We start from the raw sequence: 26,715 nt of genomic DNA, 5'->3' as shown, positions 1-26,715 counted from the left end.
TAATGTGTCTGTTTAGCTGTGATATCAAGGTAATGCTGCTGGCTCATAGAATGAGTTAGGTAGAATTCCAACATTTTCAATTTTTTAGAAGAGTATATGCAGAATTGGTAGTATTTCTTTTTTAAAAGTTTGGGAGAATTCACAAGTGAAACCAACTTGAGCTAGAGTTTGCTCTGAGGGAAGATTTTTAAACTATAATTTCAATTTCTTAAAAGAGATATAGGGCTATTTAGGTATCCTCCTCCAGTGAGCTTTAGTAGTTTGTGTCTTTATAAGAATTTGTTCATGGGAGTTCCCGTAGTGGCGCGGTCGTTAATGAATCCGACCAAGAATCATGAGATTGCGGGTTTGATCCCTGGCCTTGCTCAGTGGGTTAAGGATCTGGCGTTGCCGTGAGCTGTGGTGTAGGTTGCAGATGCAGTTCAGATCTGGCATTGCTGCGGCTGTGGCATAGGCTAGCGGCTACAGCTCCGATACGACCCCTAGCCTGGGAACCTCCATATGCCACGGTAAGTGGTCCTAGAAAAGGCAAAAAGACAAAAAGAAAAAAAAGAATTTGTTCATTCTATTGAAGTTGTTGAATTTATTGACATTAGACCTTTTCCTATTATTCCTTAATTATTTTTAATATCTGTAGAATCTATAGTTGATGGCACCTTTTTCACTCTTTATATTCATCATTTGTCTTCTCCTTTTTCTACCTTATCAGTGTGACTAAAGGTTTATTGATTTAATTAATCTCAAAGAATCAAATTTTGGTCTTACTGATTTTCTTTATTGTTTTTCTGGCATTCATCTTATTGACTTATGCTTTAGTATTTCTCTTGTTCTACTTTTCGGGTTTAATTTCTTCTTTTTTTCTAGTGTCTTAAAGTAGAAACTGAGATCATTTGAAAACTTTCTTCTCTTTGATATCGTCTCTTACTGCCGTAAATCTTCCCCTAATTGCTGCTTACACAGCCTCCCACAAACTTTAATGTTTTATACACATTTTGATTCAGTTCCAAATACTTCCTTTTCTCTTTGTATTGCCTCTTTGATTCATAATATATTTATAAATCTGTTATTTAATTTCCAAATGTTCTGGAATTTTCCTGAGATATTTTCATTACAGATTTCTCTCTTTTTTTTTTTTTTTTTTGGCTGCACCCATGGCATGCAGAAGTTCCCAGGACAGGGACTGATTAAACCTGAGCCATAGCAGTGGTAACACTGAATTCTTAACCAGGAAACGCCATGATTTCTACTAGAATTCCACTGCGGAATGATTCACTCTTGCTTTTGATTACCAAGTCTGTCATTTATTTTTAAAAATAGTGATGTCTTACTTGTGACTTTATACCTCCTTCCACTTCTCCAGCCAGCAAACTCCTATGCATTCTCCAATACCCAACTCAGATATGATGTCCTCTATAAAACCTTCCCAAACTCTGCCAGAAACAGTTTTTTAGCTTTATCTTTTATGCATACAAAATAATTCATCTAAGAGTTCTTGTCATATTGGGCTGCAATTGTGACTTGACAAATTCGTCTCCCTCGCCAGACTCAGGTCCTCGAGTACAGTGATGAAGTTCTATGCAGGTTTATCTTTACTGAGCCTGGCACACAGCAGTTTCCTGAATGAAAGAATGAACGAATGAGTGAATGAATGAAGTCAGTGACAGAGCCACTGAGCTTTAAGTCATCCTCAGCTCATGCCTTTAGTTTCCAGAATGACTCAGCTACTGAAAACAAAGAGAAGATGTGAATATGAAGAAAGAGAGAGCGAAGCATAAATAAGTGTCTTTGTCTGAAAGAACCAGGGACACGAAGCAGGCCTCTCAGGTATGGCAGGATGCCTGCTTTATGTCCGGGTTTGCTCTGTGCCTGCAGGAGCTGGGCTGGTGGTTAATGCTAGGCCCAGGCCTTACCTATGCAGATGGTAACCAGGCCTGCCTGTGAGTGAGTGCAGCAGACACAAAGCAGAGCCATGCAGGTGCTCTCCACTCCAGCTGTGGGAAACCTCCAGGCTGGACACAGGGAAATAATGTCTGCACCAGGCCTGGGCCAGAGTGTGCACAGCAGAGTGTATGCACATGTGTGGAGGGGGGCAGGAGAAGGGGGCGGATGGAGATGCACAACTGCTAACTCTGGAGAATGAGGGGAATCCTTGTTTCCATCCCTGGCTGAACTCATATCATACACTTTCTTAGTGATCTCATCTAAAAATGTCTTACCTTCCCCAAAACCAATCTGTTCATGTTAGTGACCAATACTGACCCAGAATTTGCACTTTTATAGCATTCCATAGTAGAAGAGATTTCTCCTGTAATATTCATGCCCAATAAAGAAATTTTCTTTTTCAAAAGAGATCAGAATGCTGATTTTTACTAGGAGATTTTAGACATCAGCCAGCAAATAGTTCAGGTGTGTAATAGCCTTCCAACAGAAATAAATAACTTGGCTGGGGAATAATCTTTGTATGCCTTTCTCTGCAGCACTGTCCCCACTGTTGCTACATAAGCCCCCTATGCTCCTAAAATACTGGACCCCGTGGCAATCTGGAAAAACAAACAAGCAAACCAAAAAAACACCCTCTCTATATTCCCAAGTCTTTGAGGAATATGTAAGACATTCAGGCAGAGTCCTGCCAAAAGAGCTGCCTATGTGACCTGCCCCCCACCTACCCCCAATGAACAGATAGACTTGATCCAGTCCATACCTGGAAAAGCTTTTAGCTCCTTAGTGCAAGGATCAGTTGAGAGTAATTGGGCCAGTGTGGGCTCTTGCATGAGAACATGATGGTTTAGCCTGGGTCTTTATGGATGACAGAGGGTGAAAAACACACTATCCATACTGGCCTCAGTCCCTAGTGGCCCCTCTCTAAGGAGCTAGTGAGAACTCTTGCCCAGTATGGCTGGAGGTCCAGGTGTGCATGATTCTCTTGTGTGTGGTCCATGCTGGAGTTTCACAAAGTCAGCCTGGAGTTGTTTGAGTTCAGTGTTTGAAAACTCAGACTGCATCTGGTGATTCCATAGAGGGAAAGCTTTCGTCCTATGGAAAGCACATCAGCAGAGTCCTCTACAGAGTGACAGCTGTATTTCCAAGAAAACACCCTGAGACGAGATCTGTTGTCTCGTCTTCTCCAAGGAAGAATGAGACCTAGATTTAGAATCAACACCCTAGCCTAGTTAGTGAGCAGTAGTCATACACCCTGAGAAGTGGCTGTTAGTTTGCACTGAAACAGCTCACTCTAGGCTCTGAGACATGAGAAAAGCAAGACTTTTTGAGTTTGACCATAATGGAAGGAATACCTGTTCTCATGGACCCTAACCTTGAACTTGGAAACTCCTTCTGCATCATCTGCTCCCAAAAAGAACCTTTTACTTTCTTCTGCTAATGTTTTTATTTCTGGACTATTTAAGAACACGACATCTACACCTAAATTGTATTAACATTTACATCTAAAAATAAATTCAAGTCTTATTATATAACAGATTTTTGCATACAGAAACACAAATTACCAGGAAAGCAACAATTAAGCAGCTCCTTGCTGAATGTTTGATTCATTTTCTTATTCATTGTTCATCAAACATTTCCTATACTCTCACTCTGTACCAGATACCATACTAGGCACTGGACCACCGAGATGAACAGACCCCTGCCTCCTCAGAGTTCACAGTCCAGTGGAGTGACAGACAGCTAAGCAAGGAAGAAGTATATTCTCTTGCATGAGCTCTGCTAACCTTCTGGGCAGGGTGTCCTGGGATCCTGGGAGAGTGGCCTGGGTCAGAGCTGGGAGTGGGAGGGGGAAAGAAGAATGGTGAAAAGCAGGCACTGTGGTCAGATACAACTAAGCCTGAGTCACAGCCCTGGCTCTGGCCCTTGCTAGCTATGAGATGTTAGGAAAATTGCTTAACGTGTCTGAACTTTAGCTTTATTATCTGTGAGGGCAAAATAATTTTAATGGGCTTTTTCAGAAGCTGAAAAAAGACCACATTTAAAAAGCACTGAGCACAGCTGCCAGCACCTGGGAAGCATTCAGTAAGTGTGGCCTATTTGTTAATTTCATCACTATTATTTTCTGTGCAGTCTGGGTCAATTTCTGACATACTAGGAGAGACTCTGTGCTCAAGACAAGATATAGGGGTAGGAGGCAGACAGCAACTTCCTACCCAGTTTACAGAGAAGACCTATGTTCTGTTTGTGGGAGCTGTCAGCCTGCCTCACTTTGCTGTAAGATCTAATTCTTTTCCAGTTGCTGGTTGAAATTCTACCGCGACTATCAGTTTACAAGGTGTGTGGCAGAGGCAAGTTTGAGAATGGTCCCGCCACCTTATCTGATTCTCTGTTCTTGGCAATGCCATATTTCTCAATCCCCTTTTCATTACACATTCAGAATTTAAGCAGAAAGACTGCATTTCCTCTTGCCATGGGCATGACTGTGTCTGTCTCCTGGATAAATGCCAGCTGTAAATGGCTCCTACTTTCTCCCATTAATACTGTATCTGCACATATAGCTATCTAGGCCTTTCTTTAAATATTAAGAAGGAGTGTGTTCAGACAGTAAGCACATAGAAATGTAGACACATGGCCAAGAAAAAGAGTGTGGCTGATATAAAATACAGTGGTGAATAAATACGCAGAATCTGAGAAATTGTTAAGATTTATTCAATTTTTTTATCCACAGATTTATTCAATGTAATGGGGTGGGAAATGGCATGTGATATTTATATTCTGTTTGTAAATTCACTCAACAGGATTTACTTGACTAATCCTGGCAAAGATGGAGAAAATGGGAAGGCAGGGTCCTTCAGAGGTCTCCTCTGAGTCACTTGGGATTCTGGGAGTCACTTGTAGTAACTGTCCCATAAGTACACCTTCCATCATCCCTAGATCCTAAGACAAAGTAACAGGGCCTCAAAGGACAACAGTGTCCGTTCATTCATTCATTTAACCAGCATCAATGGCACCGCCATTGCTTAGAAAACGCTGTAAGAATCTATAAAAAATACAGAAAGGAATAAAATCCATCCTTGTCTTCAGGAAGCTCATGATCCAAAGGAGTATGCATATTGCTCTAATATCAGATACAAAGGGATGAAGAAGGAGGGACAAAGATGAGCCAAGGTTATTAAAAGAGCCCAGTGTTTACCGTGTCATCTCTATTAAATGCACTATCAATGGGTCATGTTTTAAAGAGCACAGTATCCATTCTATAACTTTATCAATTATAAAAAGGGCAACTTGAATGAAAAGTTGAAAGTTTAAAATCAGATATTTCGCCTGATGTCCAAGAGAAATATTGCCACGAGACCATGTATGCTCAGTCATAATTAATATTTCTAGAACATTTTACAGTCAAGTGTTTTTGGTGTTAACGTATGTGTGCAGAGCTAGCATTAAACACATAGTCCTATACATTAACATATGTACTTAGATTTGGAGATGTATTGAATCACAAGGCCACGACTTCTAAATTATGCAAACATTGCAGTGTCAACTAAGACCCTTTCTTGGAAAAATCAAACTTCAAAATGTTTCTCTTTTCCCCTAATCAGAGGTACAATATATCTAAAGCATAGTATTTCAAAAGAACTGACTAATATTAAGGAAAATATAAATGCCTAATACCCCCAAGTATTTTTTAATGGCGGACGTGTCAGGTTTGAATGTAAAAAATACTAAAATCCTCAAATTTATTGCCAGCTTGTACCACACATCAAATCTGATCCTGAAAAGTGAAAACCACAAGGTCTGCACAAGAGTCAACAGGGGATAAAAGCTTCAAAGAATTTATAAGCAGCATGTTTACTCAGAGGGTATAGTACTTGCATATCATTCTTTTTTATTCTCTTTTATTATTATTATTAATAGTTATTTCCCCAATACATTCTTAATTCTGTTACATCTTGAAGCTTCTACTGGCAGACATACGATAACACACCTGGAGCAAAAGAAGGGGACATGGGGACTTGAGGAAGCAATGCAATAATACCTCCTTCCTAAGTGGAATATAATTCTGATGAACTTTTTCTGAGTTACTTGGGATTTTTGAGGTTTGACACTGATTGAGCAGATGTAAGACGAACACACATTGTCTTGTAAGCTAAGTGCCTCACTGCATTCTGTGAGATAAAAGTGGTTTGAAAAGGAATATCAAGCACAAGTGTGAAATTCTGCACACTCTAGAAATCAAACTTGCAACGTTATTTGATGTGATCTAGTTAAAAGAGCTGGTCTAAAAATCAATGGAGAAGAAAGGACAAAAAGTTCTGCTCAATTTAAATCAGCATTAATTGTTAAAAATACCAAAATTAAAAATAATCTATTCGGGGGACTATTTAAAATTAAAGCTTTTATATTAAATTACTAAACACCAATAATGAGAAAGATGTTCAGAAAGAAGACAAGGATATTAAGTATACTTGGACTGTGTTGACTGGTAAAAAAAAAAAAAAATTTAGAGTAACCACTAAAAGAATATCATACAATGTATAATTTACAATGTACTAGAGGAAGAAATGAAAAAATATATATATCTCATAGAAGTAGAAAAGGAGGAAAATGAGAAAAGAAAACAGTATGGAAAATTAAATCACAATAATGCTGAAAAATACCAATTTAGAACTTTAAATATTTAGAATTGAATTACAGAAATACATTTCTACACATACCACTCATTGTAGTTATGGTTGGGGTCATGGTTGTTTGACTGTTTCTATTGGACATCTGGCATCTAAGAAGTTCTCAAAGGAAAATTTAAAGTCTTAACATTTATACATCAAAAAATAGTAAAGATTGAAAATCAAGGAAACAGATTTTTAAGCCTAATACAAAAGTAATATATTGAGAGATTGTGTTGGGAGGTCAATAATAGAGGTAAGAGAAAAAATTATAAAATAAAACAGAGAAAATTATAGAGATTATTGACAGACCTAAACGACAATTAATTGAAATAGACAGAAGGAAAGATAGAAAGCAAGAAAGGAATAGACATACCTATGAGCCTCCACGTAGTTAAGAGTGTCCCAGGAATGGTGAAAGCAAAGAAAGGCAGGGTGTTGTACGGCATTCAGAGATGATGCATGCCAACCCCAAATTTTCCTGCCACATCAGAGAAGAGACACCTGCCACCTGGACCAGCATCCTTCCAGCCCTGGATTCTTTTTCTAATTGGGACCTCAAGAGGTCCATTTAGAGGGAAACTGAATTAAGGCTAGATCCCTGAACATAACAGCTTTCCTCTTAACATATAATGGACATATTGTCTCTGAATTAATTCAAAATTCTTTTGGACTCATCTTTGTAACATCAAGTTTCCAAAATTTACTAGCCACTATCTGAGGTAGTATCTCTTTGTCTGCCACTCTCTTTAAATGACAAGGTTTTCAAGCTCTGGGATGTGGAAACTAGGTTGAATGCAGAGCATCAAGCCCCTCCTGATTATTTGATCATCTCTTCCTACCTATAGGCCTGGTCTCTAACTTCTAGCATGTTCCATGCTTCGGAATCCTATCATTCTATCATACCTGACTGTGGTGGAGCATCCCAGCTATGGCTGAGCATCTGCTTCTGAGGGTAGACATAAGAGATTAGTCTGACCCTGTAATCTGGCAGGACTAGGACACATCCCATTGTTACTTTAGCTGGAAAAACATGAAAGAGGGGAAGGTTGCTGGAGACCCCGAACAAAGGCAGGATCCAAGCCTACAGCTCGGGATTTCTTGCAGGTGTGTTTGATTGCTTTGTGCCTACAATCAGGAACTGTGAGACGTGGCTACCAATTTGTTTTCATTCTTTGTTTGGCTGTGTCTAATGATGTCAAAACAACCTGTCAGTTCAATACAAAGATATCAGCTGGTTCACTGGAGACACTCACTTAGAGCTTGACACTGTGGAAATAGAAAAACTGGGAGCTGGATGGATCTCTCCCTGCCCTGGCCTCCCTCCAGCCACCTCTGGTGCATTTGCTGTTCTGTATTACTTGATTGCAAGGTGTGAGAGAGGTAGTCAATGTCAGACCTGGTGAGTGAGCAGAGTGGCTTTTCCCTTGATGGTTATTTGATCTGCACTGACATTCACAATAAGCCCTACCGCAGCTGAAGCATGTATATACTTCATGAAACTCAGTGTACTTGACTATACCTAGTGTTGGTTTTTGGTTGGATGAGGGTAATTATGAAAGTAATTATTAGATCATTTCCAATAATAGGAATTTGCTCATTATATTCACTTTTATCTTCAAAGCATTAGACAAACACTGACTTGATCTTTTAAAGCCCCCCTGGTTGCCTATTTATACCAGTCATTTGCTACACATGTTAATCTTTGAGCACAGCAAGGGAAATACCCTCTTCCTGGTAGTACAATCAGTAATGACAATCTTCTGAGGTTGTGGCTGCCCTTTATCTGTAGCCACCTTCCTTCCGGCATTCAGGCTGCTGAATACCCACTTATACCATGGCTGGGTGGTGAGAGATGCTGAGGGTCCAGTGCACAGAACTTAATAAATCATCTTCCAATGCACATTTTGTGCAAGTAGAAGTAGCTTGCTGAGTGTATATTTTTTCATTTGGAACTCTGAATTGTAAAGATTAGGGCAAAACTGGTCAAATGGGCATAGAACAAACCATGTAGCTACGGAAATAAAAGAGGTCCCAGTGTATTAAGGCAGTCCAGCTAGAGCATGAAGGAAATCTGGCATCATTTTCAGCCTGCACTGTTTACCATGGCTAGAGAGAAAAATATTTTTCAGCTAGTTTTTTTTTTTTTAATAACCAAAAGGAAGAAAAGGAAACTACACTCTAGTTTTAAAAATCTTGATTTCATTCATTCAGAAATTGCTTTTTAATTTTATCTTTACAGATTTTTAAAGGAATTAAATAGTTTAAAATGATAGTCCTTAATTGTATAACTATGCCATATTATGAAGAATGGGTGTTTGATCAAGTAATGGCTCTCAGCAACCAGAAATTGTTAAAAACTGTTTTCCTGCATATACACATAGCACATGGAACATTTTCCCTTAAGTTGAGTGACACTTTTGAAATGACAATTGTATTAGTTATTTGTACAACCTACAATGAAATGTTTGCCTATTTCAAGTTGAAAATCAATTTTCTTCTTTTATCTCTCCTTTACAAGGAAGCTACACTACCTCCAAAAGGAAAACACTGCTTCTAGAGCTTCAGTTGCGGTGGTGAACGCAAAGGTCATCGACTGTATGTGGCACCACACACTGTGGGGTGAGGCGCTTCACTCAAACTGTGACAGCCTGCTGAAAGGAAGGATTTTGACTCAGACATGAATTTGGCAGTGACGAAATCTGTGAAACATCTTCTCTACCTTATCAGGAAACATCAGGTGACTCTCCTCGGCAGCTGTCTCTGCCTCCTAGCTCATTCCAGCAAGAAGGCAGGAAGCAGCTCAGTGCTGAGACCTGCCCTTTGGGTCAGTTTCTGAGCATTTGGGGACAGTGAAAAGTCCCAGGGCTTGGAGTCTGGAGACCTGAGTGTCTGCTCAGGCTCTACCATCAACTCACTCTAAGACCTTAGACTAAGCCTTCATTCTCCATTTATAAAGTGGGAAGAGTTCTGATAAAGATGATATACCATATTTGTGTCTAGTATATTTTGTCAGCGTTAAACATAGAGCAATGATAAATTAAAAATGAAAAGAGAAATCCAAAAGACAGAGTTGAGCTCAAAATCATACTAAATATCACCATGGACTGAAATAGAACTTAAATGCAAAGCAGTGGATAGAGCTGAAGCCACAAGGTTTCTGGGTCATGATCCAAACCAAAGCAGTGGTAGCCAGTAACCTAGTCCCCTTGGGGGAAAATGGACTAAAAGTCCTCCATGCAAACTGGGAGATTAAATCTAGGTTTAGTGTCTGATTTATAGTGCTGTAAGGGAAATTCCCAACCATGACAAAAGGCCAGAAGAAGCTGCTGTTGATTCTAACTAGAGTTTTCACTCACGGGAGACTGCGGTCATAAGGGTGCAGGAGAGCGCAAAGATCAGGAATAGAACCAAGCAGCCTGCTGACTTAATAACAGGATTTGAAAGTTCCACAAAAACGCCTCAGGAAAGGAGTGCTGAAATGCCATTAGAAGGTGCAGGCTGGTCTGCAAGTTCAGGAAAGCTACCAGGTGGCACTTACAAACTTTATAAAACAAGAAGGATACACACAGAGGAAAAGAATGAGGAAAATACGCTTTAAAATCAATGAGAGAGTAAAATTTAAAACACACAAATAAGTGTTACAAGGAAGATTTACAAGGAGATCCTGCTGAATAGCATTGAGAACTTTGTCTAGATACTCATGTTGCAACAGAAGAAAGGGTGGGGGAAAAAATGTAATTGTAATGTATACATGTAAGGATAACCTGACCCCCTTGCTGTACAGTGGGAAAATTAAACAAATTATAAAAAAATAAAATAAAATAAAATCAATGAGAGTAAAATTTAAAACGCACAAATAAGTGTTACAAGGAAGCCAGCCAAAACTTATTAACAGATTGAAAAGCTATTCTTTTCAGATGAAATTAATTTTACAGGCTAGTCTGAGAGAAACTACAAAATAAATTTATGTAGGAATATCAGAGAAAGAATTTATATGAAAATGAAAATAAAAAAATTAATTGGCAGAAATTATAAAAGAACAGGAATTGGAAAATAGAGTCATTAAAAGGAGAAAAAAATATAAGAATACCTACACAGGACACAATAAAAGAGGAAATAGCAGATTGGAAAAGAATACAGAGGAATTATTAGAGTTAGAAGAAAAAAGTCATCAAGTATGTATTTTCAAATAAAGAGAATGGAAAAGTAAGAAAATGGAAAGAATCAAAAATTTTACAGGGGGAGTTGCAGTCATGGTTCAGTGGTTAATGAACCTGACTAGTAACCATGAGGTTGCAGGTTTGATCCCTGGCCTCGCTCAGTGGGGATTGCAGTGAGCTATGGTGTAGGTTGCAGATGCAGCTTGGATCCCAAATTGCTGTGGCTGTGGTGTAGGCCAGTGGCTACAGCTCCAATTAGACCACTAGCCTAGGAACCTCTATATGCCATGAATGTGGCCCTAAAAAAGACAAAAAGACAAAAAAAGTTTTACAGGAAAGAAGACACAACTTCGCAGGCAGAAATACACCTCCACTACTGTAGTCATGTGTGAATGCCATATAAACCAAGAATAAAGAGTAAAATTATAAAAATTGGAGAAAGAAGGTAGGCTATCACAAAGTTTTAAAAATAAGACAAAGAAGACAACTCAATAAAGCAAGAAAAGATGGAAATTGGTGGCCTAATGTATTCAAAGCACTGAGGAAAAATAGTCAAAATCTAGAATTTTATATACAGCTCAAAATTTATTGTGAAATAGGAACCAAATAAAGGCATGTACACATACAGAAAAAATAGAGTTTGACAGCCACAGGTCCTCACTATGAGAATTTTTGAAGTACTACTCCAACAAGGATTAAAAAAGAAAAGAAAAGAAACTCAAACTCCAGTATGGAATACAAAAGATAAATTATTATACATGCACAGATAGAGAGCAAAAACTAATAAAATGATAATGTCACAAAAGCAAAGCAGTGAAGATTATTAATGAATCAAAATCTGGTTTGTTGAAATAGTCAATGAAATTAAAAAATCTCTAGCCAGACTGACCAAGAAAAATAGACAAATTACCAATATCAATAATGAGAGACATGACTACAGTCTATTGATTAAAAGGATAAAAAGATATACTATAAATAAATATATATGATACATATAAAACAAGCTGCAGTATGTCTATACAATGGAATACTTTTCTGCAATAAGTCAGTGAATTAACTAATACATGCAGTAATGCGAATTTAACTTCAAATCTGTTATGCTAAATGAAAAAAGACTATATATTGCACATTTCCACTAAAATTATGACGCAGAAGACAAATACCAGATGATATCACTTATATGTGGAATCTAAAACATGGCACAAATGATCCTGTCTACAAACAGAAACAGACTCACAAACATAGAGAACAGACTTGTGGTTGCCCATGGGGAGGGGGAGGGAGAGGGATGAACAGGGAGTTTGGGGTTAGTAGATGCAAACTATTGCATTTGGAGTGGGTAAGCAATGAGGTCCTGCTGTATAGCACAGGGAACACTTGTGATGGAACATGATGGATGATAATATGAGAAAAACTATAAATATATACACACACGTATGTGTATATTTAACTGAGTCATTTTGCTGTACAGCAGAAATTGACAGAACATTGTAGATCAACTACAATAAAAAATTTTTAAACAGAAAATACAGATTTCTATATCTAAGAAAAATAAAGAGTTTAATAATTGTCTAGATAAAGCAAAGAAAGAACCAATGACTTGAAGATAAATCAACTGATATTACATGAAGAGAAAAGAGGTGGAAGAGAAAGAAAAAGAGGAAAGAAAAAGAAATAATGAAATTATTGAGCAGAGTATCCAAAATCTATAGGACAATACCAAATAGTCTGACATTCTTAAAACAAAAAAGAAGAGAAAAGAGAAGAAATAAGGAAAAGAAATATTTGAGGATATACTGGCTGAGGATTTTTCAAACAGATAAAAAAATATTAACCCACAAGTACAGAAACCTCGGTTAGTTCCAAGATATGTAAATAATAACATAAAAAAATCACTTAGGAATATCTTAGTAAAATTGATATGATAAAGATAAAGAAGTATTAAAAATTCCTGGGTGAAAAAAGATGCACTACATACAGTGGAATAATAAGAATGACAACTGATTTCACAACAGAAACCATGCAAGTCAAAATGACAAGTAACAATATCTTCAAAGTACTGAAAAAAAATTTTCTGGTTTTTTTTTTTGCTTTTTTAGGGCCACACCCATGGCATATGGAAGTTTCCAGGCTTGGGGTCCAATCGGAGCTACAGCTGCCAGCCTACGTCACAGCCACAGCAACGCCAGATCCGAGCTGTGTCTGCAACCTACACCACAGCTCATGGCAACGCCAGATCCTTAACCCACTGAGTGAGGCCAGGGATCAAACCCGCATCCTCACAGATACCAGTTGGGTTCATTACTGCTGAGCCACAGTGAAACTCCCAAAAGTATTGAAATTTTTAATATATTCTTGTTATCTATCTATCTACCTAAATTTCCTTCAAAAATGAAAGTAGGAGATTTGCTGCAGTATAGTTTAGTAACGCCTAATAGACGGGTCTCTCATGCAGATAAAATCTATAAATGTTGAGCAACACACACAACAACAACAACAATAATCTAAAATTACTGGAGCCAAACAAAAGTACTAAAATTCTGGAGACAGTTGAACCCTTAGAAGAAAGAATGACACTCTGCACATTCCCTGTTGTTACAGCTTTTACTCAGGATAAACCCTAGGGAAAATCTACAGTCTTTCTGGCCTGAAGAACTAGAAGAAAGAATTGGGGCAACCATAGAGGTAAGAACTTAGGGGGAAATTTCCAAAAAGGAAATAACCAAAGAAGAGGTATAACGAATGATGAACAAGACAGCTCCATTAAAAGCAGTTAAAAAGAAAAATGCTTAAATAAATTGAAGACAATCTATAAATAAATGAAAAGCATAACCTGTTTGTCTCAGTCCATTTGGACTGCTATATCAATACACCCTAAACTGAGTCGCTTCTAAAGAAGAGAAATTTCTTTCTCACTGTTCTGGAGGCTGGCAGTCTGAGGCAAGGGTGTCAGCATGGTCAGGAGAGGGCCTTCTGGATTGCACGTCTGGTTGTGTCCTCACACAGTGGGAGGGTGCAAGCAAGCTCTCTAGGGTCTGCTTTATAAAGGCATTAATCCCAATCACGAGGGCTCCAGCGCTATAACCTCATCACTTCCCAAAGGTGCTAGCTCTTAGTATCACCTTGAGGGTTAAGATTTCAACATATGACTTGGGGGAGAATATAAATATTCAGCCCATAACATACTCATATATTAAAAGACTCAATATTATCAAAATATCAATCTTTTGCAAACTTATCTAGATGTGCACTCTCAATCAAAATTTCAATAGGCTGTTTTGAAGAAACTGACTAGATTATTCTGAAACTTTTAGTAAAATGCAGAGAATTTTGAATATCCAAAGCAATCTTGAAACAAAAGCCAAAGGTTCAGTAATTGAGATAAGTGGTATTGACACAGGGATCAAAAAATAGATAAAATGACCAGAATAGATCTTAAAAAAAAATTCCCAATTGTAGTTACATGATTTTTGACAAAAGTGCAAAAGAAAGTGAATCGGAAAGGAGATCCTTTCAATAAATGATGCTGGAGTAACTAAATACTCACACAGGGAAAAATTATATATATTCACTCTCTTGGGATACAACATGATGGAAGACAGTATGGAAAAAGAACATATATATATATATATATATATATATATATATATATATATATACACACATACACGACTGGGTCTCTTTGCTGTACAGCAGAAATTGACACAACACTGTAAAGCAGCTGTACATTAACACAAGAAAAGAAAACAGAAAAATTAACCTTGAACCCTACTGTACATTATAAATAAAAATTATTTTGATATAGTTCACTGACCTCTATATGAAAGTTAAAACCATAAACTTTTATTTATTTTTTTGCATTTTAGGTATATGGAAGTTCCCAGGCTAGGGGTCAAATCGGAGCGACAGCTATTGGCCTACACCACAGCCACAGCAATGTGAGATCCAAGCCGTGTCTGTGACCTACACCACAGCTCACAGCAACCCCGGATCCTTAACCCACTGAGTGAGGGCAGGGATCAAACCCATGTCATCATGGATACTAGTTGGGTTTGTTACTGCTGGGCCATGCAGGCACTCCAAAACCATAAACTTTTAGATAAAAACATAGGAGAATATATTTTTCACTTTGTGCCGGGCAAAGACTTCTTAGGTCACAGAAAGCAGTAAACCATAAGAAAAAAAAAAAAATGATGATTTAACTAAAATCAAACTTTAAAGCTTCAGTTCATCAAAAGACAACATTAAGAAAATAAGTAAGCAAGCAAAAACTTGAAAAAACTTGCAGAACTTATGTCTGACTAAAGTCTGGTCTTCGTGATATATAAAGTAACTTTATCAATTCAATAATAAAAATAAACAACTGAAAGAAAAATAGGCAAAAGATTGATAAAAACAAGCTTTGGGTAGGTTATTAAACTGAAACTCTCATATTATTAGTGAGAATATGAAATGGTTCAAACACTTTGGAAAATAATCTTGGCAATTTCTTCTAAAATTAAACATACACCAAGCTATGAACCATTAATTCCACTACTAAGTATTTACCCAAGATATCTGAAAACATAAATTGATCCAAAAAACTTACACAATGTTAATGACATTATTATCATAATATTAATAATGGCACAAACTAAGAATAAATTAAATATTCATTAATAAAAGAATAGATATACTGTTGTATATTCATGAAAAGGATACTACTCCACAAGAAAGGGGTTGAACTACTGATACATGTAATAACATGAATGAATCTCAAAAACATTTTGCTGAGTGAAAAGAAGCCTTACACAAAAGAATGCACACTGTATTATTCCATTTGTATGAATGTTAAAACAGATAAAATCATTCTGCAGTAGAAATAATAGGAATAATGATTGCTTCTGGAAAATTTGTCAGAAGGTTGTATATGAAGGGCATGAGGGAATTTTCTGGAGTAACAGTAATGTTTAATTACTTAATAGAGGTTTTGTTTATATAGGCTTGTGAATTAAACTTGGTAGGTTTACTCTTAAATGTGCACATTTTCATTTCATATCAAAATAAAATATTTAAATAAATATCGAACTTGAATAAATAACCTGGAGGCTGAAGTACTTGCTGGGGGAATGTATGGATATTGAAAGTAAAGCTGTAATTTACTTTGGCTTTCATTAAACAAGTAAGATAGCTTAAGAATAGATATATAGAGGAGTTCCCGTCGTGGCGCAGTGGTTAACGAATCCGACTAGGAACCATGAGGTTGCGGGTTCGGTCCCTGCCCTTGCTCAGTGGGTTAAGGATCCGGCGTTGCCGTGAGCTGTGGTGTGGGTTGCAGATGCGGCTCGGATCCCTCGTTGCTGTGGCTCTGGCGTAGGCCGGTGGCTGCAGCTCCAATTCGACCCCTAGCCTGGGAACCTCCATATGCCGCGGGTGCGGCCCTAGAAATAGCAAAAAGACAAAAAACAAAAAACAAAAACAAACAAACAAAAGAATGGATATAGAGAGAGAAATGTATAGATAATAGAGCCAGAGTAGTAAAATGTCAATAATAAAATCTAGGTAGTGGGTATATTGGTAGGGGTAGGCTGATTTATAACCCTCACATTCCTTAGAGTTCCACTGTGGAATATGACGAATAGAGAAAGTCAGTCCCTGGCTGTAGACCTGAACCTCACGGCCTGCCCGCATCATCCATACTGTACCCCTGCTCGCTCCCCTGACAGATTTAATCACGTTCTCCTTTTCCTTTCTTATCCCTCACTGAGAAGACCTTCTTGTTGGTACACACCCAAACTACGCCCAATACTGCCACCATTGTGTCACATCTCCAGCTTAGGACTGCACAACCTAGTGTGCATGTACCAATGGTGACATCCCACTCGCAAGAGAACAGACTCAGCGAAGAGTCCCACACTATCCTTGGATGTAGGTTCAGGTTTTTGAACAGGTCATTTGAGTCCCAAGTACTAAGAGTATGTTCTCAAAGTGTTGCTAGATAGGCAGGTGTTCTAGGTTGCATACTCTTCACACTATGGGAAAGAGCATGGCTGCAGTAAGGCCAAATCAGAGCTCTCTAAAAACACGGGACCTAGGATTGGGACTTTGTAACATGTTTTAAGAAGCTACAATGATATCTCCTATCCACATATTTTTATTATGTGAATGACAATTCTCCCATTTTGTAGTTGGATTTATAGCCTGTTCCCTTGAAATTGAGCAGGTCCTTCTGACATCTGTTTTTTTTTTTTTTTAGTGTACCATTTTAATCATTTAAATGTACAGTTCAGTGGCATTAAGTAATTCACATTGTTGTGCAAATATCAACACCATCCATCTCCAGAACATTTTCATCTTCCCAAATTGAAACTCTATACTCATTAAACAGTAATTTCCCATTCCCCTACTTCCAACCCTAGCCCTTAGTAATCACCGTTCTACTCCTAGACTGCTTTTTGACTCAGTTCCTCTTTGATTTAATGAAAGCAGCACCACTGTTAACTGATGGGATTGCTTCTATATATGCAAGTTTTATATATGTGATTGAGTTTACTGTAAGAAAGGTGAGAGAAAATGGGATTGGAGAAAGAAAAGAGGTGGAGATAAATGAATAAGGGTTTTCATCTGGGCCTCCTATCCACGGGCGTTAGCAGCCCTGCCATGGACCCACCCAATTCTTCCACATCAAGAGGTTGATCTCGCAAGCCATTTCCAGGTTGTAGATTAGCCAGAGGGTTTCATAGCTTTCCCTCTGTCACTGACGGCAAGGCTTTTGATAGTACTGCCATCGCTTTATGTCCTCAACAAGCCCATCCATGGTGAGGGTTCTGTTTAGGCTCCTGTATGCACCTTCCACGTTCCCCTCTTGTACCATCACAGCACTGGCAATGAACTTCAGATGTTTTGCCATGACCTTGGATTTAAGCCTTCAGCCTAAAGGACCTCTCAGCACCTGTAGCTGACATGAAGCTGGCCTCAACTGGCACTTTTGACATCCTTGATTGAAGAGTACAGTGGAAGAGATTATGTAACTTGCAAGGCTAGGGCATAATACTGTCCTGCACTTTTGCCTATTCGCTTGGGATGCCCATGCTTGAAACCAAACTGCCATGCTGTGAGGAAGACCAAGAAGTCCATAGAGAGGTCCACAGTGAGGAACTGGCCTTGGCTGAGCTCTTAACCAAGAGTCACCGCCAAACTATCATCCATGTGAGTGAACTATCCTGGAAATGGATCCTCCAGCTCCTAGTTGAGCCACCCCAGCTTATGGCATATGGAGCAGAGATGAGATACCCCTGCTGAACACTATCCAATTTGGAGATTCATTATCAAAACAAATGATTGCTCTTGTTTTCACAATTAAGCCACTAGGTTTGAGGGTACTTTGTTGCTCAATAATAGCATGTGAGATAGGCCCTGCATCCCCAGAATTCTGGACAGTGTATTTTATTCATTTTTCTTCCTGACCTGCAAATTTTTACTTTAATACTTTATCCTTTGTGAGGTTGTACCAAAACCCTACCCCAGCTGGTTTCACTATCTTCTGTGCTCCAATAACACAGTATGTATTCCTCTATCCTAGAATACACGATACATAATCATTTATACATTTATGTATTTGTCCTGCTAGATGGTGAAGACAAAGGCTACATCTTCTTCACTCTGGAGCTTGAGTATCTAGCAATGGAGCTTACATACAGGAAGGGCTCCAAAATATCCACTGAACTAAAATAAAATGTACAGCCTGCATCAGAGTTTTCCCCTCGTGATTTAACCGGGGATATTTTAGATGTGGCCATATGCAAAAACTGACTGCTAACAAAAAACGATGTCGATCACTGCAAAAGAAAAAACAAAGTCTGCAATTCAAGGGAAGACCAAGGAGGCCCAAGAAGAAATTAGTGCTCATGTTGGTTGTTGCCTGTAAAGGAGTCAACATTACCCACAGAGGTGGTAAGGGCATTTTACTAGGACAAACACAAGGGTTTTCTTCCAAAGTATTTGGCTCCTTTCTTGAGATCCAGTCTGTCATGGGTATTTTCAACTCTCAAGAGATTTGGATGGGTTGGACTGAGTCAAGAATAACCCATTATTCTGAAAATTAGAAGGTCCAAGGGTGCATTTTCTTTGAAAATTGTCAAGAAAATGGACACAACGAAGTAGTCCAGTCTTTGGTGTTATGATAACTACTCCAAACAAAGAAAGGAAACAATCAACTATCACCATTATTATAAGGAAAGAATGTGAGAAAAATAAGCTCACATGTACCATGGTCTATTTCAACCTAGATAAGATTTACAATTTTGCAAATACATTAAGGTTTCAGCACTGTGAAAGTTTTTTTGTTGGCTCCCTCCTACTAGAAAATTCTTCTGTATTTCCTAGGAGACTATTCAGGAGTATTTTAGGCAAGAGCTTAAAAAGAATTTTGCCTGGGGGAGACAACCTTTTATAAAAAATTATTCTTGGCCTCTCATTTCCATTCCCAGGTTAAAAGCTGATTTGTAGTGCAATCCTAACATCTCCGTCCGGGAATAGGCTGGAAGTGTCAACAATCGATGCAATACCCTAATTCTCATGGTACTTAAGAGGCTCATCTTAGAACTTGAACTTCTCATGGGAAAATAAATCAACTCAATTCCTCTAGAAGGTCATCAAGGACCAATGCCTTTTTCGTCACTGTTCTCCATTCCATAGGTTCAGTTTTATCCTAAGGCTGGTTCCCTTTTGCTATCACAGGATAGCTACAAGTAGCAATCCTTCCTCATTCTTTCCAACAGGAGTGAGAGACCATCTCTTCCTGAGGATTTTCTTATGATCAAAGAAAATTTGACTGAGAGCCCCTTAAAAATATAATCTTACACCTCATTGTTTGAATGTGTACTTCCTGACCATTGACAAAACAATTTTTCCCTCCAACGGAGAATGCCACATGGTGATTAGCTTAAACCTGAGTTCCCACATCATTCTTTGGCAACAGGAGAAGTAATGACTATGATTTATTTAACGCAACTAAGAGCCCAAACCTGGATCTGGGAAGCTCCAAAAAAGAAGGGCTAGAATGACTGCCGAGGAGAGACGCGGTCTTTTGAGTACTGCTGTATATACTGCAGGAAATGCTATCAAGCATTCAGGGGGCTGGTTGACTTTCAGATGTGTCCTTTCTATCTTGTATTTTGTTTTCCATTAGTTTCTTGGAAGGATTCTTTAGCAGCCACAAAACTAACCAAGAGCAGAAAGTCACACTGGTCAATTCTGCCCTTTGAGGGAAGACAATGTGGCAGGAACACTTGCTTGGGGAGTTGAACAGATGAAGCACATTGCTTCAGAATCTGAGAAAATTCCAAAGCCAGATCTTCTAGGGAAACAAGATGCCTGAGAGTCTGTCAGATTCCCTGAGGGGTTGGGGAAGAGGCCCGGGGATTTTCGTACCCTTGTTGCTCTCGGCTAATATCAAGAGGATCCAGGTGTCTGAAGAGTTTGGGAAGGAAGATTGTGTGGCAGTGGCTGACTCAGCAAAGTGATCTCTAAGGAAACGTTCTCAGCTTTATCCTCCCTCAGAGTCCAGGATACACAGCACTTTAAAAACTCTTGCCTCTGTGGCCCGATTAGATTGGGAAATACATTTTTTGTTCCAGATATTTATTTAAAAGTTTCATTTACACTTAATAAATCCATAGCCATGGCATACATGGAAGGTTTCCCCAAGTGGTAATTTACGCTTTTTGAAGAATTACTTTTCAAAGTGCATGGGCTGCCTGTCACTGAGGGAAATTGTGGCCACTCAGTTTTCAGACTTATTGGCTGTTATAGATTTGGGAGTTGATATATTTTTGAAATGTTTATGCCTTCTCTTTCTTGTTAATTATCGATCTAAACCTTTATGGATTCTGAAGGATTTGTGAACAAGGCTTTCATTAATCCCCAAGGCTGCTGAGGAGTCTGGGCCATGCAATTCCCAATTCACAGATAGGCAGGAAACTTGGGAATTAAAAGGCTAATTCCCAGGGTCACAGAGCAGGTCAGCGCCGGCCACACTTACAGAGTTTTCAACAGGGATACAAGATTTTAGCTGGCTCACCAAAGATGACCCTTTAGCCGTATGTAGAGCACGCGGTCAAGGGCGGACCCAGACAAAACGAGATGCAGCCCCATCCTTCACATCCCCCCCCCGCAACCCGGGGGCCTCCTCTACATCAGGGACACTGATCCCAGGCCCTGTTTCATCCCCAGCCTGAGTGTAGTCTACCTTCTGGTGGATTGATCCTCTTAGTCTAAAAGGGTGGGGAAGCTTCCAAACCACCAAACCCCTCGCCTTACCCACTCCTCCTCCCCTTCTCTTCCCTCCCATCGCCCACCTGCCCACCATCTAAGGCAGTGGAGTTCTCAGAAACAGAAACACTGGCTAGAATCTCTCAGAACACAGTCCTCAGAGAATCCGAACATGAGGAGTCCAAGGTGAGGTGGTTTCTTGATTCTCCTTCTCATTGGTGGGAACCAGTGGGGGCCTCAGGACCAGCCACAAGCCCTGCCACAGACCCACAGACAGAGCAGACACAGGACCACACAGCCAACACGAGGACGCTACCTCCTCGGGCCCACAGAAGAAAGAAAGGAGGACGATGGCACCTTGTTTTCCCATTTCTCGTTCTTAAGGGACCTGAGAGGGGCCTCCAGGGCCTTGCCCACTCCCGGCTGTTTCCTAAGAGAGGGCTTATTAAAAAGAAAGTTTGGAAGCTTTTTTCCTTTCTGTGGACAAGACCACCTTCACCTGCTCTGTCTCCCTTCCAGAAGTATTTAGTAACTCCCAAAAGCATTTTTGCCTCCCTGGCACTTTTCTTACCTCTTGTTTGCTTGGAGGTTTGGCTTTGAAGTGAACATGGTACAGTTTGATGGGGATAATGCCAAAGCAGACCTCAGATCCTGGAGGCCTAAAAGGCAAGGTGAAGGTCAGATGTCACCCTGTGGGCGTTAAAGTTACCTTTTCCAAAGTGTCTGCTTCATCCCTTGGGAGCCAAAGAAGTCCCAGCCACCTCCCTCCTGCTTGAGCCAGAGGCACCACGGGTCCTGCAGCACTTGCTGAGTGCGGGAGAGCTGACGGACTCTCCCACCTAGACTGGGGACCCTCTTCCCCCTGGGAAGACCCTGAGTAATCCTCCCTGCCCAGGCCCTCCTAGGTAAGAAACGAGGATCGGACTCCTCTGGGTAGGTGTAAAGGCTTCAATCCTTCAATCACATGCTCCTGATTACAAATTCAAGAATGAGGGGGCCCGGATGGGGTGCTTGCCTCCAGGAGGCCTGTGGTTTTATGTGTGTGAGCAAACACATTTTGTTTAAGTAGACCTTCCTCCTGCCCCCACCTCCAGCCCTGCCTCCGCCACCCCGTCTTTATTCATTGCTACCAGATGCGGCCGGCCGGGGAGCACACGGGCTCCCACGCGGGTGAGAGGAGGGAAAACTGATGAGCTGCCATAGAGCAGTGTGTGTGGGGCTTTGGCTTTGAATTTTGATTCCCCTCCCTCCCCTCACGCCCTGCTAACCAGGCCTCCCAACAATTTCTGTTCTGTGTCCTTCACATCTGAGAAGGGCCAGATGAAAGGAGCCCCTGTGAGCCTCCAAGGAATCAATGCTTTTCCTGACAACTGCATGGAGGCCCAGGAACTGGTACCCAGCTGGGAGGCTTGTGCTGAAAGCCCTGGAAGAAGCATCCCTATCAAGCTCACGGCCACCTCCCCAAACACCAACCACTGAAAATGTGCCTTGTCTGCAGCACCAACCACCTCAAGCCAGAAACAGAGCAGGCCAAGGCTGAGGAGACTAAGAAGGGGCATGGGTGAGACTGGAGGAAAAGCTTCATGGCCACTGCTCACTCCTGAACCCCATTCTCATCCATCTGAATGTCTTAGCCTTCTGACACTGCATGTTACATGAGAGGTTCCGCCGTAGTAACAAGCTTGACTAAATGTCCTGCTTGGTAATAACCACTCTGACCATCCTCTGGGCCTAGGTTCAAGGACACCTCTCCTTTGGAACCTACCCTGATATCCACTGCAAGGGAGCCACCGCTGCCTCTGTGCCCCACAGCTGGGCTTACATGCATGGTACTTTGTGCCCAAGGAATTGGGGGGTACCACTACTGTCTTGCTCAGGGATCTCCTTCTTCCTGCCCCCAGCCCAGGGTCTAGAGCACAGTAGTTTCTCAATAAATTGGATCAATTACACACTAGAAACATTAATGAGCTTGGTGTCAGAGACCTGATTTGGAATCCTGGCTCTGCCATGTACACCCGCTGTGTAAACTTGGCTATGCCTCATGGCCCCAGAAAAACTTGACCTCATCATCTGCAAATGGAATCGCTGGTCTCATTCCTGCCGTCTCCACCAACACACTTATGGACTCAAGTGAGAAATCAGAGTTAAAGGGCTATATCAGTTGCACAGCACAGTATACAAGTAAGTTGATGTTATAATTGCTGTCCTTTACTATTTCCATTACTAATTATTTTCTAGGTTTATTACTATAAATAATGGCTATTGAAGGGGGACCCTTCTGAAGAAGTTCACATCAATTACTCAGTCATCTCCTCTAAAGCGAATTAATTTCCTTTATTCTCCTCTTGAGGTCAGTTTCAGCACAGAGTAGGGTGGGGATGAGATTCCTCAGCTTAAAAGTGAAGAACTTGAGCCAACCTCTCCCCAGCCATCCACCCCAAATCTACAGACCCAATGGTCTGATTTGTGTGCTCCCAGAACCTCAAGAAGTCCTGACCTTTCAAAGTGAGCAGGGACACACTCCTGGGACCTAGCATTGCATGCATAAAAATTTAAAAACTGAATGTGCCATGAAAAGACAGGGAGGAAACTAAAATGCATATCAAAATGCAGAAGCCAGTCTGAAAATGCTACATACTATATGATCCCAACTGTATGACATTCTGGAAAAGGCAAAATATGGAGACAACAAAAAGATCAATGGTTGCTAGGGGCTAAAGGCAAGTTTGAATAGGCAGAGCCCAGAGGGTTTTGAGAGCAGTGAAAATACTCCATGATATCATAATCATGGATACATGTCATTATATATATGCCCAGATCCACAGACGGTACAACTCCAAGAATGAACAGTACTACAGACAAGAGCCATTGGGGGATGATGATGTCAATGCAGGTTTACCAGGTGTAAAAAAGGGACCGTGCAGATGTGAGATGCTGATGATGGGGGAGACTGTGCCTAAGTGGGGACAGGGGATATAGAGGAAAATTCCGTTACGTTTCAATCTTGCTGTGAACCTAAAACTACTCAAAAAAATCTTTTAAAAAAGAGAATGTGTGCCTCATAACAGATGCTCCCATTTACTTCTTTGGGAATCCTGAAAGCTAACCTAGTTGTTTGACTTTTCCTAAGATTTGGGGCCACTTTCAAGGCTTCCTGAGGGAAAGCAAAGTGGGACAGGAAATGAACAGGATGTTTAGGACCAGAGGAAGACACAGCAGGAAAGAATGGACAGGAGAAATATAGCACAGGGTATGCCCAGACCCCAGCTCCACCACAGGCCTGGATGGGGGCACAAAGCTTCTCAGGCAGGGCTCTTGAAATTGTCCTGGGATGAGAAGGAAGATTTCCTGCCCTGTGGGCAAAGGCACTAAGAAGCCAATGCTGGCATTTTAGAGCATTGTTTTCTACACTTAGCACCAGGAATAAAGGGCCATGGACTTCCTGTTTCTTCACTGATTGCTTCCACCCTGTGCTTTGTGAACTTTCTTGCCCTCATCACCTTGGCACGAGCTTTGTTATTCTGTCTCTCAGAAGATAAAGCAAGAGCAGCAGGTGGACACTAGGGAGGTGGGTGGTCTTGGGCTCTTTCCCTTGTGAGTCTTCCTGTGAGCACTGTCTCTGTATTTGCGGGTGTGCTTCCTGGCCCTGCACTGGCTAGGTTTTCCCCAAAGCCATCCTGAGGACACCACTGGGTGGGGTGGCCTACAGGCAAGACGCATTATGGGAAACCTGAAGAGAACGTAGGCTCAGGCACAAGTGCTTGAGAGTGAAAGGGAGGAAGAAGGTTCGTTTCTGCCCCAGGGGATGAAACTCCCCCCAGCCTACTGTGCCACCTATGAAGCATATTCTGGGGACAGAATTTAGACCTTGGGGTTGCTAGTTATGACCTGCGATGCTTCCAGGACACAAATGTGACGGGTAATTATTAGGTCATGAGAACTGAGAACATTTGTCCTTCAATATGCAATTGCTGAGCTGTTGCTGCAGGAGCCATCCTTGGCCACTCTCCCGCCAGCCCCGCAGCCAGGCGCATGGCCTACTTGTGCTCCCACATCCCTCCACATTGACCTCTGCTTCTGCACGTATTATAGGATATTGAAATGATATGCTTACTTCTCTGGCTTCCTCAACAAACCATAAGCTGTCAGAGGTCATGGATCCTGCCTGTAAGACCATTTCTGGTGACCCAACCTGTCTTTTTGACCCATGGACTTTGCAGAGTATGGCGCAATTAGCAGATGCTCAGTAAAGGTTTGAGGGGTGAAAGAAGGAATAAGCAAACTTTAAGGGGCCAGAAAATCACAACAGAAGTGGAGAGGAGCAACTGGTCTTTCAGCATCCAAGCCCTTCCAAACCAAGAAAATAAACAGTGATGACAAAATAAATGGTGGATGGATGGATAGATAGACAGATAGATAAATAGTCATAACATTGCATAAAATATATGAGTCAATAAAGCTCTGCTAAGCACTTTTCAGACATTATCCCATCTAACTCCCCTACAACCCTACAAGGTTGGCAGGATGACTCAACTGCTTCAATGGAAGAACATGATCCTAAAAAGGAAACTTCATCAAAGACACTCTCTACAGACCTCCTGCCCCCGCTGGAGTGATTCCTGGACAAGCGTTTCTGACCATTTGGAGGAAGGGGAGGAGGGCAAGAGACACTGCATTTACTGGGTGCCCACCATGTACCAGGCAATGGGCCAGGTGCACTATACATACATTCTCATTTAGGCTCACAGGAATCCACAGGGAGTTGTATTATCATCTATAACAAATTAATAAATGAAAAAACCAAGACTTAGAAAGGGGATGAGAAAAGGCTGAAATGAGCCCAGGTTCCAGGAAGGACCACAGAACCTGGTATATGATTGACACTCAATGACTGCGTATTGAATTAATGGAATGGAATTCAACTGAATATTCTCTATCCACAGAGGCAAATTTTATTTTAGGGTGCCTCATTTCAGCAGACCTGGCAGACTGCCTCCCTCTTTAAAGGGCTGCAATGAGCCCCAGGAGCCATTTGGAAAAGTGAGAGCAAGAAGTGGTACCTCCCACGTTCACGAAAGTGTGTGGTGGTCATGGATTTGAGTTGAGGCTGTGGTTTGTGGGCCACAAAATCTCATCAGCCTTGTAAAGGGAGATGTATTTATGCAAAACACTTGCCAGTTGGACTGATCAGGGCTCTTTCTCCCAGAATACCTTAGGAAGGCCGTTTTGGTGGTAGCAAGGGTGGCTATGAGCCAACTTCGAGCTCTGCGCACACCCCCTGCAGAACATAATTACAATGCTATTTATTGTATTTGACATAAAATTCTATGGCACTGGGATGCCTGAGTCTCCCGCAGTGATCCAGAGAGGAACAGGGTAATCATTTTAAATAACTGAAAATAATTTGCTTTTAAAAATGTGTGTATCACTTGTCTCTTACTTGGAACTATCTCTCAGTAAGGGAATGATCATTTTAGATTTCTGCACCTTGCTTAGAAACTAATATAACATTTTCACATGGTGGCACCAAAAGTTTATGTAGTTTAACATTATCAGATTTAATTTTTAAATTTTTTTCTTTTTTTTTTTTCTCAGCTGCAACCATGACATGCAGAAGTTCCCAGGTCAGGGACTGAACCTGCACCACAGCAACAACACCAGATCCTTAACCTGCTGAGCCACCAGGGAACTCCACA

General features: G+C 40.6%; 1 long non-coding RNA gene and 1 pseudogene across 1 annotated transcript in view; both read right to left on the bottom strand.

Moving 5' to 3' along the window:
* The window catches only part of LOC125128320 (uncharacterized), a 159,843-nt gene that overhangs the window by 6,804 nt on the left and 126,324 nt on the right, over window positions 1-26,715 (bottom strand). The window lies entirely within an intron of this gene.
* LOC125128319 (28S ribosomal protein S21, mitochondrial-like) lies at window positions 17,269-17,657 on the bottom strand (annotated as a pseudogene).

Source organism: Phacochoerus africanus, chromosome 5 (genome assembly GCF_016906955.1).
Source record: "Phacochoerus africanus isolate WHEZ1 chromosome 5, ROS_Pafr_v1, whole genome shotgun sequence".
NCBI classification, from domain to species: Eukaryota; Metazoa; Chordata; class Mammalia; order Artiodactyla; family Suidae; genus Phacochoerus; species Phacochoerus africanus.
The sequence above is the reverse complement of the archived record's forward strand: the minus strand, read 5'-3'. Positions and strand labels throughout refer to the sequence as shown.